General features: G+C 47.5%; 1 protein-coding gene across 3 annotated transcripts in view; it reads left to right on the top strand.

Moving 5' to 3' along the window:
- TTC28 (tetratricopeptide repeat domain 28) overlaps positions 1–13,144 on the top strand; it is a 191,424-nt gene that overhangs the window by 85,562 nt on the left and 92,718 nt on the right. The window lies entirely within an intron of this gene.

Here is a 13,144-nt window from a genome sequence, read left to right as displayed (position 1 = left end):
CGTTGTGGTTTTTTTTCAGCTTCTGGCATGGCTAGTGTTCATGAGACAATTCCATCTTTGTTTCAGTGTCGTGGTTTAATGCTTGGCGGCTGGTGACAGTGCTACGCACGGAGCTTGTGAAGTCTCTCTGAATTAGTTTGCTCGCATCTGTGTGAAGAACTGCAGCCAAAAGCCTCTCCTTTCAGAGGATTAGAATCACATCATTACTGGAGGGAGTTCAGAGAAGAGTGAAAAAAGTGATTAGGGGCCTGGAGGGACTGATGTATGAGGAAAGATCAAAGGGGCTAAATTTGTATCATTTGGATAACTGACAGTGAACGGGAACATGAAAGTCTGTGAATATTGAACGTGTATAAACAGGGAAGGGTCGGGGGGAGATTATTCAGGGTGGGATGATGGGGGGAATGGGATTACATTAGCAAGGGAGAGACAGCTGTTAAATAGGGAAACTTCCCAACAATAAGATGTTAGGGTATTTAGTTGTCTCTTGCTATAAATGCAACATCTTAAGCTACTGCTTTTAGTTTCACTGGTGAACACACATAAAATGTTCTAGATAGAGGTAAAGAGTATAAAGCCAAGCCTGGTGCAGAAATTACTCACCCTGTGGTTGTATGTATCTTCAGCCTTGGTGGCCACGTCTACAAGGTCTAGCATCTGATTTAGGTGAGACTTGCTGGACAAAGCAGCAGGTAGGACATGGTGAGAAACAGGCCTTTCCCAGCTTTTTCATCAGGATTAACGTAATCGGGCTGATGGAGGTCACCTGCCTGTACCCTTCATCCTTCTGCGGCTATCTGGGATTTCAAAAGATAAGTACTGGGCAGGGCCGGTAGTTGAGTTGCATGATTCAGAAGTTTGGACTACAGCCTAGATATTAAGGTGGGATCTAGGACTTTACTTTCAGAATTAGCAATTGCAGGGATTAGTGATGTTTTAGGTGATGTTTCCAGGACGGTGCTTTCAGAGTGTATGCTCTGCCAGGCGTGTCCTGTGCTCTTGCACCTCGTGGCAGTTACGTTCATGCCTCTCCCACTGAATCACTTTCCTAACAACTGTTAAGTGAGTCTAGGCTTCTGTATGAGCTGATTGGTTATTTTTTCTACTGATGTTAATAATATCTTAATAAATGCAGAACACATTTTGGCAATTTCAGACTTAAGTTCCAGCTGAATCTTTGCCTTCAAGCTAAAATTTATTTTAACTGAAGTGGTGGCTGTATGGGGTCTTTTGGGCTGGCTTAAAAGTTTTCCTTCCCAGCTGGTTATAGTACCAAAGCCTGGGAGCAGGACTGTGTGTCATCACTAACTCTGCATTTTCTATTCCATTGTTAATTTAAAGCAAATCTTTTACATTACTCTATCATATCTTTGCCAGTATAAGCTGTTGTAGCACTCTAATTTTTCCTGTCTAGCTGGGAATAATAAATCCTCAGTTTGAGGAGACTACAACTGCTGTGGACTGGTATGCTTCATGTGACTGGTAAACAGGATTAAACCTTCGAGAAGTTCAGGGAAAGACTGAGCTTATAATTCTCAAACTGCAGTTACAGGCGCGTGAGCCCACGTATGCACGTGTTCAGAGCAGTGTGATCTGTCAGTGCCTTCCCGAGTGCTGCGCTTGCTTCTCTTTGCAGAAGTGGGCAAATTCCTGGGGGGGGTGGGGGGTGAGCGAGCGGCTGGGTGGGCTGAGCCGCCTGCCAGCCTTAAGCCACAGCACCAACCCTGCAAGACAGGGTGTAGCAGATAGAGCTGGGAAACTGGGCTTAAGAAAGACTCCACTTTGGTGTTAATTCAGGTTCTTAAATGCCAGAGCCACTTTGGAAGTTTGCCTGCTGCCTGCCGGCGTGAGGGGTCCTGGGCTTGCTGCTGGCATGCCTGTGGTATGGCTCCTCTGTGAGCCTGCCCTGTCCCTGTCCTCACGTTGTAACCCTCCGACTTGTGGACAGCGAGAACAGCACAGGGCGCTTTCACCTCTGGGCTCCCAACTCCCCCTCGCCCAGCCGATGCCCACGTGCTCCCCGCGGCACCGCCGGCTGTGCTGCCCGGCCACCCGCTGGCCTCTGCCGGGGCTAGCTCAGCTCCGGCGCAGGCCAGCGCTAGTGAGAAGCAGCTTAGGAGCAATGGGGCAAGCGGTGCGTGTGTCTGATGTGACAGGAGTGCGTGTGTGGTGAAAGCGGGGAGCAGTGGATGAGTGTAGGATGGGGACGTGTATTCAAAAGCGAATGGGGATAGTGTGTTCCCTTGCTATTGTGTATTTCAGAGCAAAGCTTATTGATTCAGGTGCTTGAGGTAGTTGTGCTTTGAAGCTGAATTTCCTTTGGGAACAGTCATGTGGAAGGGCAAAAGGGAGATGATTAAAATTTAAACCATCAGACCCTGAGGAATTACTCTTTCTTTTTTTTTAAATAAAACTACTATTGAAGGAACAAACATTTAGAGCTACCCAGATCCCTATTTAACTACTGCATCCCCATCTAGGATAGATTAGTGATAAGAGGTTGCAGGGTTAAAACGCTGTGTCTGGCATGAAAATGCCAGGTGAGGGGAGAGACTGTGTTTGCCACGTACGGAGCAGATGTTCCTGTTGAGGATTTGGTGGCTGTTGGGTGCCTTTCCACTGGATAACTATACAAATCTCCCAGTTGTTTAGGAAATGCAGTCACAAAATAACATCTCAACATCATTGTTTGATATGCCACTTTTCTAAGCTTTCCATCTCCCCAAAGGAAGATGTGTGAGCAGTCAGCCTAGAAACCAAATGGGTATTTGCTGATATTAATGTAGGGCAGTGGTTGTTCCACTAGCAAGAAGGCGGTCTTATGGTGAACTGTTTTTTCCAGACAGTAAATTTTTCAGGTTTTCTATTAAAATATTTTTTTGTTGGGGGTGGGGTGTGTATTGTGGGTTGTTTTTTTTTTTTTAATTTGGGATTGTTAGGGTTTTTGTTTCGGTTTTTTGGTTTTGGTATTTTTTTTTTTTCATGGAGAGACTTCTAACACAATGTTCGACTGCAAATACCAAGATGGTCCTCAGAATAATTTTGTCCTAGTCAGGCTTAATAGGCTCTAGTTCAAAGCAGTTGTCCTGAAGAGATTGTTAGAGGATTTCCTGATCTACTAATGTACATTTGACTTGTTTTCTGATTGCAGACTCTCTTGTGTGAAAATGTCATATGGCCCACTTACCAGAGATTTCCAGGCTATGTGTTCACAGTTTTCCCACAGGAGCATAAACATGTGCAATACCTGTGTGTTCAGCCCCGCTGAAGAATGACTCCAGCATGTTATCAAATGAGAATTACAATTTTGGAATTGCATGGAAAATTAGAACATCTGATAGTGAATGTCCTGTAAGATATTTGTAACAACTGTGTTCATTCCTCATGGATCCTGTGCCTTCCCTGAGTTTTTATGCACAGAAATTGATCAGGAAAAGCTTGCGGAATTGTGCATTCCTGGGTACGTTGGTTGAGAAGTGACTTGTGGCAGTGAATCATTTCTAATGCTGCCGTGCTGCTGCAGACCTCATTGCACAATGTCATTAATAGTCAAAGAACTCCTTTAAAACCAAGCAAAGGCTTTACAATGTGCAGTGCTTCTGATCTTTATTACTCAGTTAATTGTTGTCCTTGCTAACAAACTATTTTTTCTGCTTTCTTCTGTGAAGCAAAAGGAATTGCAATAAAGAAAAGTACATGGTTATCCTTGCCAGTACCATGAAGGTGAGCATTGTAATATTGACGGCGGTACTAATATCTGAGCACAGAGGAGTTTACCGCAATGACCTTCTGCTACCTGGCTCCCTGGATTGCAATTCCAGCTGGGGATTCAAATTTGTTGAGCATGTGGCAGATCTCACTTCCAGCAAAAAGCAGGCTCTTCGTCTTCTTGACAAGAGGCAGCACATATAAGCTGTTTCTCCGGCATCAGTCACTGCTGTGCTTCCAGTACATGTCTTTGCCTGTGCAGAAAGATAGAAAATGGAGGGGAAAAGGAGACATCTCAGACAGTGCAGTGTCTGGAGCTGGCTCTTCGTGCGGCAGCGTGCAGGGTGTGAAGCGCTGTCCTCTGAGGCAGCACTGCTATGTCCTGCAAGCAGGCACCGGCTTGTCCTGCCTTCCATCTCTGCTGCAAATGAGCCCAGCAGAAACAGAGACTCCATTAGTTCAGTCTTGGTGCTGCGCAGTTGTGGTTGTTCAGGGTTTTTCCCAGCTTGTAGACTAAAAAGAACAAGCGCTTGCTACCTGCAGCGTGCAATATAAACGCACTCGTGAGTACAGAGCTCATGGGTGAGTGGTCGTGCAAAGACAGGGTCCTGACGTCTTCCTGAGAGTGGGAAATCACTCCCCTTTCTCTCCCTCTGTTTTTGTGTTCGTCTGTGCGGTGGGTGTAATGCACGCTGAAGCCTGGAATTTCCCTTGTGAGGGACGAGGCAGCAGGCAGAGGTTTGTATTTATTATACTAAAGGAACATCCTGTTTTGTTATGTTCAGCTGCCATTATATGGTCCCTGCTGGGTGAGATAGGGAGTGTGATGTGCCTAAAATCTGACTTTTAAAAGTAAAAGACTAGCGGGATCGCTAGAAGGGAATTGAAAACAAACGAAGGAGTTTGTAAAACCTGAAAGCTGCTGGGTCAAACAACCCTTCTCGTAATAGGAAATGCCAGAGTGTTTATAGCGCTGTGGTGGGGTGACCCTGGCTGGGGGCCAGGTGCCCACCGAAGCTGCTCCATCACTGCCCTCCTCAGCTGACCGGGGAGAGAAAATCCGGCGAAAGGCTCGTGGGTCAGGGTAAGGACGGGCAGGTCACTCACCAGGTACCATCATGGGCAAAACAGACGCGACCTGGGGAAATTAGTTCAATTTATTACCGGTCAAAGCAGAGCAGAATAGTGAGAAATAAACCCAAAACTTAAAAACACCTTCCCATCACCCCTCCCTTCTTCCCAGGCTCAACTTCACTCCCAGATTCTCCCCCTCCTCCCTGCCAGCGGCACAGGGTGCAGGGGGATGGGAGAGGGCTGTGGTCAGTCCATCACCTGCTGTCCCTGCTGCTCCTTCCTCTGCAGGAGGAGGGTCCTCACCCTCTGCCCTGCTCCAGCATGGGGTCCTGCCCAGGCTGCAGGGGGGATCTGCTCCCCGTGGGCTTAGGGCACAGCTTCCTTGCCGTGGGCTTCCCCTGGGCTGTGTGTGGGGGGTGTGTGTCTCTGCTCTGGTGCTGGGAGCCCCTGCTGCCCCTCCTGCTCTCCTGCTGCCTGCAGGGCTGCTGCTCTCACATATTCCCACTCCTCTCTCCAGCTGAAGTTGCTGTTGTGCCATTTTTTCCTCCTTTCTTAGATACTTTATCCCAGAGGCACTGCCACCATGGCTGATGGGCTCAGCCTTGGCCAGCGGCGGGTCCAGCCAAGAGCCAGCTGGCGTGGGCTCCATCGGGCATAGGGGAAGATTCTGGCAGCTTCTCACAAAAGCCGCCCCTGTAGCCCCGCTGCTACCAAACCCTTGCCATGCAAACCCAATGCAAGTGGTTTGTTGGGTTGTTTTGGGTGGGTTTGGTCTTGGTTAGTGTTTTTACAGTTTGCCAGGAGGAGGGGATGTGTTGGTATGAGTAGGGAAAGAGACCATGTATACATGGAAGGCCTGAATTCTGGTTGCCTGCACACCTTTGTTTTTGCCATTTTTTTAACATTTTTAATTTGATTTTAAAAAATAAATCAATACTTTAATATTGTTTCAATTTACTTTGTTAGTGTTACTCAACAGATGTGTTTCAAAAAAAAACATAAAGGCAAAACCCACCCAGACCCAAACATCTGTCCTTCTTTGACCCTATATCTTGCAGCGTTGAGGTGAAAAAACACCCGTAAGGGACTCGGATGGTTGGGTGACTGCTGAACTGGAGCAAGACACTCCTGAGTATGAGATCTCCAGGTTGTCCAAATTTACTTCTGACATCCTTGCTTATTTTCAGATTCTGGCTCCAAATATTGGAGGAGGCAGAGGGAAAATAAATAGCAGGTTTTTAAAAAAACCTATTTTTTAAACTCAGAGGGAAAAAATCCCCACAATGCAGCTCAGAGAAACGGCCGTACCATTTCGCCCTTTTTTGAGGTAATTAATCTCATGTCAATAACCAGTATGGGAAATTTCAGCTGTATCACTTTGGCAAAATTTTGTAGGTGGCAGAAAATGGAGCCTATGTAATGGGAGGCATCAGGTTGTCATCTTAACTCTGGGACGTGCTGTCTGCTCTGCTGTGACACGTAGTTTTGTATTCGCACCTTGCTGGTGTGTTTGGGACAGGTGCTTTTGTCACATGCTCATTTTTACTTGCCTGTTCTTGCTGGTGCGGTGGGAGCGGAGGGCTGCGCTTCCCAGTATCCTGGCTGTTAGTTTGGTGTGTTCGGTGTTTTTGTTTCATTCCCGTTCCAAAATCACGTTTCAAGTTGAGTTCTGCAGTGGTGGTTTGAGAAGTGCATACATGCATGCTCAGGGTCTGGGCTGAGGTACCAACTGGTTCAAAGGTCCATCAGCTTCTGCATAGTTGGGGTTGCAACAGCAGCCAAAACATGTATAAAAATACATTTTTTTTACAAAAAATCTTGATGCTTAGTCACTCTGTCTCTTGCATATTTAATTTAGCTTTTCCTTTGTCTGCTTTCGGAGTACAGAACAGGAGCTAGAACAGGTCCCTTTAAATCGTGTGATGCGATTGCCTTTTTTGCCCATGAGGCTGTTAAACTCAAAAGAGCAGAGCATGGCTGAAATTTATAACCTGTGACACTCTCCACTGAAAACTGTAATTTTCAAAGGAAACCTCTGCAAGAGGACTGAGTTATTGTGATTTCTCGTGCAGTATAAATAATGCTCCTTTCAGTTTACATCAAACAGAGCTGCTATTGCTTACTGATCTAATGGAAGCTATGGTAATTGCTTTTGTAGGTTCCATTTATAGATCAGACTTCTGTGACTAAATTTAATTACTTACAGCTGAATCCAAAGTAATAAGTTCAAAATAACCTCTGTCATGCTGCAGTGGAAGCAGCATGTTCCCAGAAAAAAGGCACTTCCTAATTGTTTCATTTTTCAATTAAGAGAAGAGTTTTTAGCTTTCCCGTGTTTATTGTCTGGTGAAATGAAGAATGCACCTCTGCAGAACTCTGCTGCCTAATGCCGTGAGCCGTGATGGGACTGGTGTCTCCGGCTTAACAGCACTTCGTGCATGTCCTTACGCAGGCGCCCTGTGGTGCTGAGCGTGGTGGGTGTTCTCTGCAGGTCTGCTCAGCTGCAGTGCTGGGATCCCATCGAGCCGGTTGTCTGTGAGGTCCAATGCCACCGTCCAGCAGGCAGATCGCGGCATATTTCCTGAGCTTAACACTTGCTTGGTTGTCTGAGTCCCCAGCTGTGAAATCCGGTTGCCTGAAGTGACAGAGAGATGTCTCCAGCTACTAAGGAGTCTTGCTATGCCTGCGGTTAGAGCAGCTCTTGTCTTGGAGAAACTTGCTTTCAATCCTCCTTGACTCCCCGGGCATCACTGGTACATCCTCAATCTCCAGCAGCTGTCGGAGCATACAGGTGCGGGCAGCAGTGCCGCAGAAGAAACATACGGCATTAAAGCTTCAGAAGGAGTTAAAAATACAATAAAGGAGTAATGTAGGGCATGTTCTTATTTCCAGGTGGTACTGAGTTACAGACAGGGCGAGTGTGGGGAGGTGCTCTGGTGGCATTCGCTGCACGCTTGCCCTGTTCTGCCCATGGAATCTACTGCCAGAAGCACATACAGGTCTGGAGGGGCTTTTGTCAGGGCCAGTGTGGTGGTTGTCATCTTCCACAGCGATGTCCATGTTGTCACATGGCAAAAAGTACATTTGAAGATGTGTGATGAGAAAGGGTAGGTGCCTTTGAAAGATTGACACACAGTGAAAAGCTTGGAATTATTTATTGAAGTATTTAACAAAGACCTAAAGAATGATGTTCTTGTTTTACACTTCATTATGCAAGAATTAAATAAAGGACTGCTTAATGGAGCTGCAGGAAAAACTGCTGCGGGACAGAACAGGGACATAGTGACCCTGGTGCAGCTGTGGCAACTACACCTTTCCTTAGTCCCTGTTTCTATGCCAGTGTACACATGCTAACACAAATCTGAGTTTTCTGATGTCAGTATGATGCTAGCACGACTGGTCTGTGGCTGGATGTCTTTTTCTGTTACATATGCATGAGCGCACACACATGCACGCTTAGCTGAATTTGATTTCTTCATTCCTTGTCTTCTGCCTTTGTCTGACGTTATTCAGATGACCAAATCTTTCCAGACTCTTAATTCTCACTTTTAATGTTTCTTTTAAAAACATTCCATCTCCCCTTTTTAGCATCCAGGCATTGTTTGAATCTTCTCTGTATTGCGTTACTGAAGATCGTTGGGGCACAGTCCCACTTTATCCATGGTGGCACTAGGAGCCTTTGAACTGAGTGCTGTCAGGACCGTTCGGAGTGCCATGGACATTCCCCATGCACAACGAGGGGTTTGGCTTCTCTGCACAAGTAGTGAATTCTGGTTACTCTCCAGCGGTAGGTATTTGGGCACTTGATGCTTTCCTCAGCATTATTGTAACTTATCTTGATAATCATAAATAAAGTAATTGTTGAGTGGCGTTGGTGAGGTCCTGCGAGCAGCTTCCAGACCTCGCGTGGTAGCTGTGAGCCAGGGCCTGAAGCAGGGATGGGCACGGAACTGGCTGCGTAACCCGCCTGACCGAGGTGAAGCTGCCAGGGATTAGCCCTAGGCAGGAACCGGAGCCCTTCGCAGCGTGACTGTCCCGCGGAGTGGCCGTCTTCGGTTGCTTTGTGTTCAGCAGCACATAGCGGAGCTGGGCTGCGTGCAAGGTCTGAAACAGCCGGAATGTGTCAAGTTTTGAGAAAGAAGAGGAACCTCTCCTAAAAGGTGGTGCAGAATCAGCGACTGTTGGTTAGCATAGGAGACCAAGAGATCTCATGTTGAAGAACTTGTTGTATCTTAAAAATTTTAACTAATACCTCATGAAATTTACTGTAAATATCTTATTTTTTTTTACTTAAATGATAAAAAGATTTTTAAGAGAAACAATAGAAAGCATTTATTATTGCAAAGCCAAAAGAATGTGAGCACAGTCTAGATGTATTACTTCCCCCCACCCCCCCAAATAATCTGATGCTTTACAAAGCTAAGGTAAGCCTAGGTGGAAAGGGGAATTCATTAGCGAGTGCTTGCCTTTTCTGCAGGGAAAGCTACGAGCGCACAGCTCTGCTTCTGATGTGCTGCTCTTTCCTCCCAGGGAGATGCTCAGGGGAATAGCTCAGCTGAGAAGAATTCTTCTGTCATTTAAAGGATGAACTAGGAGGTAATTACTCATGCCACCGGGTCAGTTAGTATTGATGGGGGCTGCTTCAGGACTGTTATGTATGGATAAGTCCTTGGTGGTTGAGAATTGACTTAAATCCTGCAAGCTTTGTTGTGGGTGTTAGGTGCCCGTGTATTCGTATTATCTGAAGCAGATTTCTAGGAAAGCAGATTTCCAGGGCAGATTAAGTGGTGCTCTTTGATCCTATCATGGGTGGTTGGGTGTGGTAATTGTGGGATTTCCCTTGGAAATAGAGGGATTTGTACCTGCTGCCATACAGTTAAACAGAGCAGCTATGGATTGCTGCGTGTGTGCCTGCCCATCAGTGAGTGCTAAACCCATGAAGAAATTAAACCTAAACCAATAAAATCAGCTGTTAAAATCTTGAATGCACATAAATGCCTGGCAAGTTCCAGATGAGGGCCAGACAAAGGCTGTGCAGTGCTCATCATGCTAGAATTAGTATTTCAGTGGGGTCTTTGTCCTCATTCACACTTTCTTCTTGACTTGGTGTATTACCTGGTTTTTCACATACAATTAGGTACCGAAACCTGCTGTGCCGGACGCAGCCGATTCTGCTGAGTGGGTAGTACTTAATACTGGAGAGCCGTGACTGGGGACTGCTGTTTTTCCGCCGTTCATTTTGGATGCTGGGAGGAACATGCATAATTAAATGAAGTCGACCTCTGCCAGAGCTGCAAATGCTGTACTTCAGGCAGTTGCAGAAGAGCTGGGAAACTGGTGTGGAATCCTAATAAAACTGCGTGTGTGAGGTTGTTTTTTTTTCCTCAGAGTTTTTGTCCATCAGGCCGCAACACAGTACGCGACGTTTCTGTTTGGCAGCACTTGGCGTGGGAGTGCAGCGGGTCCACGAGGGGTTCGTGGCGTTGCCTCGTGGAGCAGTTCTGCGGGGACAGCTCATGCCGGTGTGCAGCTGGAGGGGCTCAGCTACAGGGCGGCAGACGCTGCCTTGTGAAGCCAGGAGCCTGCAGGGGGTATTCCAAATTAAAAGAAGCAGATTCGTAGTTCATTTTGTCAGTCATGTTTATTTTTCCCCAAATATACTTACCTTACTACTTAACAAGGCCATTAAGTCGGGTTCCTGGGATGCATATCTGTTAGCTGTGTGAGAGAGAGAGTGCTTTACAGCCCAGGGAGGGGGCTGACTCTTTTGGCTTGATTTTCCTCCCCCATCCCTGTGCTGTGGCTGGTGCAACTGGTAGGGCACCATAAACTGGGGTGAGCCTCTGGGCTTGGATTGTTGGAGCACGGGTCTGGTGGCAGGGTGGTGGGTGCCAGCCTAGCATGGGGCACCTTCCTGCTCCCTTGCTGGTGCTGGGTGGCACTGGAGCAGTGCTCGGGGCATGACTGCTGGGTCTACATGTTTTTATCTGAGCTTAGTGTTTGGAAGGGTGAGTAGGTTGAGTTTCCATCACCTCTTCCCTCCGGACCCTGCTCGTTAATCTGCTCAGACTCATTCAAGTGTCTTGAAGCGTGTTGGACCATCGTTAGCTATGAGCGAACAGCTGCTGACCCAGTATTGACACAGGGATAAATTATTCAGTGTGTCTTATTTGGGAATTCAGAGGCTTCGTGATGAAACCTCCAAAACTGTATTATGTCTCTGACATTCTGAGGTTTCATTATTGTTTCTTCAATTATTCACTAAGCCTGCTTGTTCACCTCCTGGCACCCTGATGGAGTTGTAGACTGGTGGCAAGCAGCAGACAGTGCTTTCTGCTCTTTGTTCTCATGGCTTTTTCCTGGTATCTTGTGGAGGAAATTTTCCTGTTGCTTACTGTCTTTAACCCCTTGCCCAAAGTTACTCAAATTTTTATAATTCACATAAAGTGAAGAGGCCACAGCCACCCCTATAGTCTGGAGATTTCCTTAGCAAACTGTAATTATAACTTTCTCCTTCCCTAGAGGTACGTTTTCGTTTTTGCCATCGCTGCATTTGTCCTGCAAGAATGCTGCAGTGAAACAGCAACATACTGTTTTTCAGAAAATCTCCTGTGGGAATGCCAGTGGAAGAGGAAGCTGCAAGAAGCAGCTAACGAAGGATTTATCCTCAGGAGCATTGCTGAGGAGGTCTCTGCGGGTGGTGTGTGCCTTGCACTCGAGGACGCGCTTGGTTTCTTCCACCTTCCTGGTGGAAGCAGGAGCTGGTTGTGCGGGGGCCGTTACTGCGAGGTGTTTCGTTGCTGAATGCCGAACGGATCCTCGGTGCAAAAAACCTCACGCTGTTGGTTTTGTAGGGACGCTTTGCTGTGTCTATTAGTCGGGGGAGAATTAACACTTGAGATCATTCCGCTGTTGAGCAGCCTCAGTAAACTGGGACTTGCCATTCTCTGGCCTGGCGTTGTCCCTGGGGGAGGGCAGTGCCTGGCTTTCTCCTGCGGCATTCCCGAGTCCGTGCCTCTGGGCATGCATGACCTCTCTTTGCTGGCCCAGTCCTGCCGTATGTGTGGAAGCTTTTCTGCCACCTGCCTGCATCAGAGTCCCGATGTAATGAACTCCTGCTAGCTGGAAGTAAACAGTGATGCATGAACGTTCCTCTTCGGTTTGGGTGTGTTTGTAGCTGTGTCTGCACAATCTGCAGTTTCTGTACGGTCCTAACATTACGAGCAACTATGAGAAGACGGTCCCTTCCTTCACCCTCTGCACCTTCTGGGCTTATCTCACTTGACCTATGTTTTGCTCCTCCCTCCGCCTGCCGTGAGGCCCCTCGTTCTGTGCAGAGCCCTTTTGTTACTAGAAAGAACTAAGCGTGCACTTGGTCCCTTCTCTCAGACACTTCCAGCCCGGCACCCTGTACTCCAGCCCGTCCCTGGCACTGTGGCACATCTTGGGGGCCGGCTGACCGTGCTCGTTGCCGGCTGGGAGTGATGCGGTGCCATCGCAGAGAGGATGTGTGCAGGGCACACCTCGTGCCTTGAGCCCTGCAGGCAACCTCCTGTCTCCGCTGGGCAGAGCAGTCGTGAGACTCCCGTTACAGTTAAAATCATTAGTCTTCATTGCGTAGGGAGGTTTTCTGAAGGGTGTCACGCAGGTCGCTGGGGGATCTGCCTCCCGAAGAGGCTGTGATTGCAAGCCTTAAATAAGAGTCTGGTAACGCAAGAACTTGAGCGTGTGCTCTGAGGGATGGCGGCCTGGTCTGAACGGACCCATCCACTGATAATTTTCTCAGGAGGCCAGATCTAATCCTCCGGGAGCAGGAAAGCCCCAGCACTGTGAGAGGCACCAGCCTTGCCTGAGGCTGCGGCAGCGGCTGTTGTGAAGAGCTGGTTCCAGCTCTGCCTCTGCTGAGCATGTCCCAGCAAAGCGGTGCTAAGGTATGTGCTGTGCTCTGGTGTCTGGGACTTTTAGTGCACGCTGGCTAATTTTGGAAAAGAGAACCAACATTAATATTACAAACTCACCACCTGATGAAGGGGAAATGTTTCCTATGGATGTGCAGAGAAATATCTTCATTTCTCCTGGGGTTCCTTGGGTTGGAAAGTCTGAATAAGGGCTGGAGTCTCCATACCAAGGCACGCCAAATGCCTCAGAGTTTAGAATATTTTCTTCCAAGCCAGGACTTTACAGAAGTAATGGAGCTCATGGGATATGTGAGAAAGACCAGAACTTGTCTACACAGATGTAGCTTTTCCTTTCTTCGTCATCACTTGGATAACTTCAGCCAAACGAAGAACGGAGAGAACGTGTGGGGAAGGAGCAGTGTGCCCTTTACTCACCCTGGGCAGAGAGCGTGGGCATGGTTGTC

This window comes from Falco biarmicus, chromosome 1 (genome assembly GCF_023638135.1).
Source record: "Falco biarmicus isolate bFalBia1 chromosome 1, bFalBia1.pri, whole genome shotgun sequence".
Classification (NCBI taxonomy): Eukaryota; Metazoa; Chordata; class Aves; order Falconiformes; family Falconidae; genus Falco; species Falco biarmicus.
This window is presented reverse-complemented; position numbering and strand designations above follow the sequence as displayed.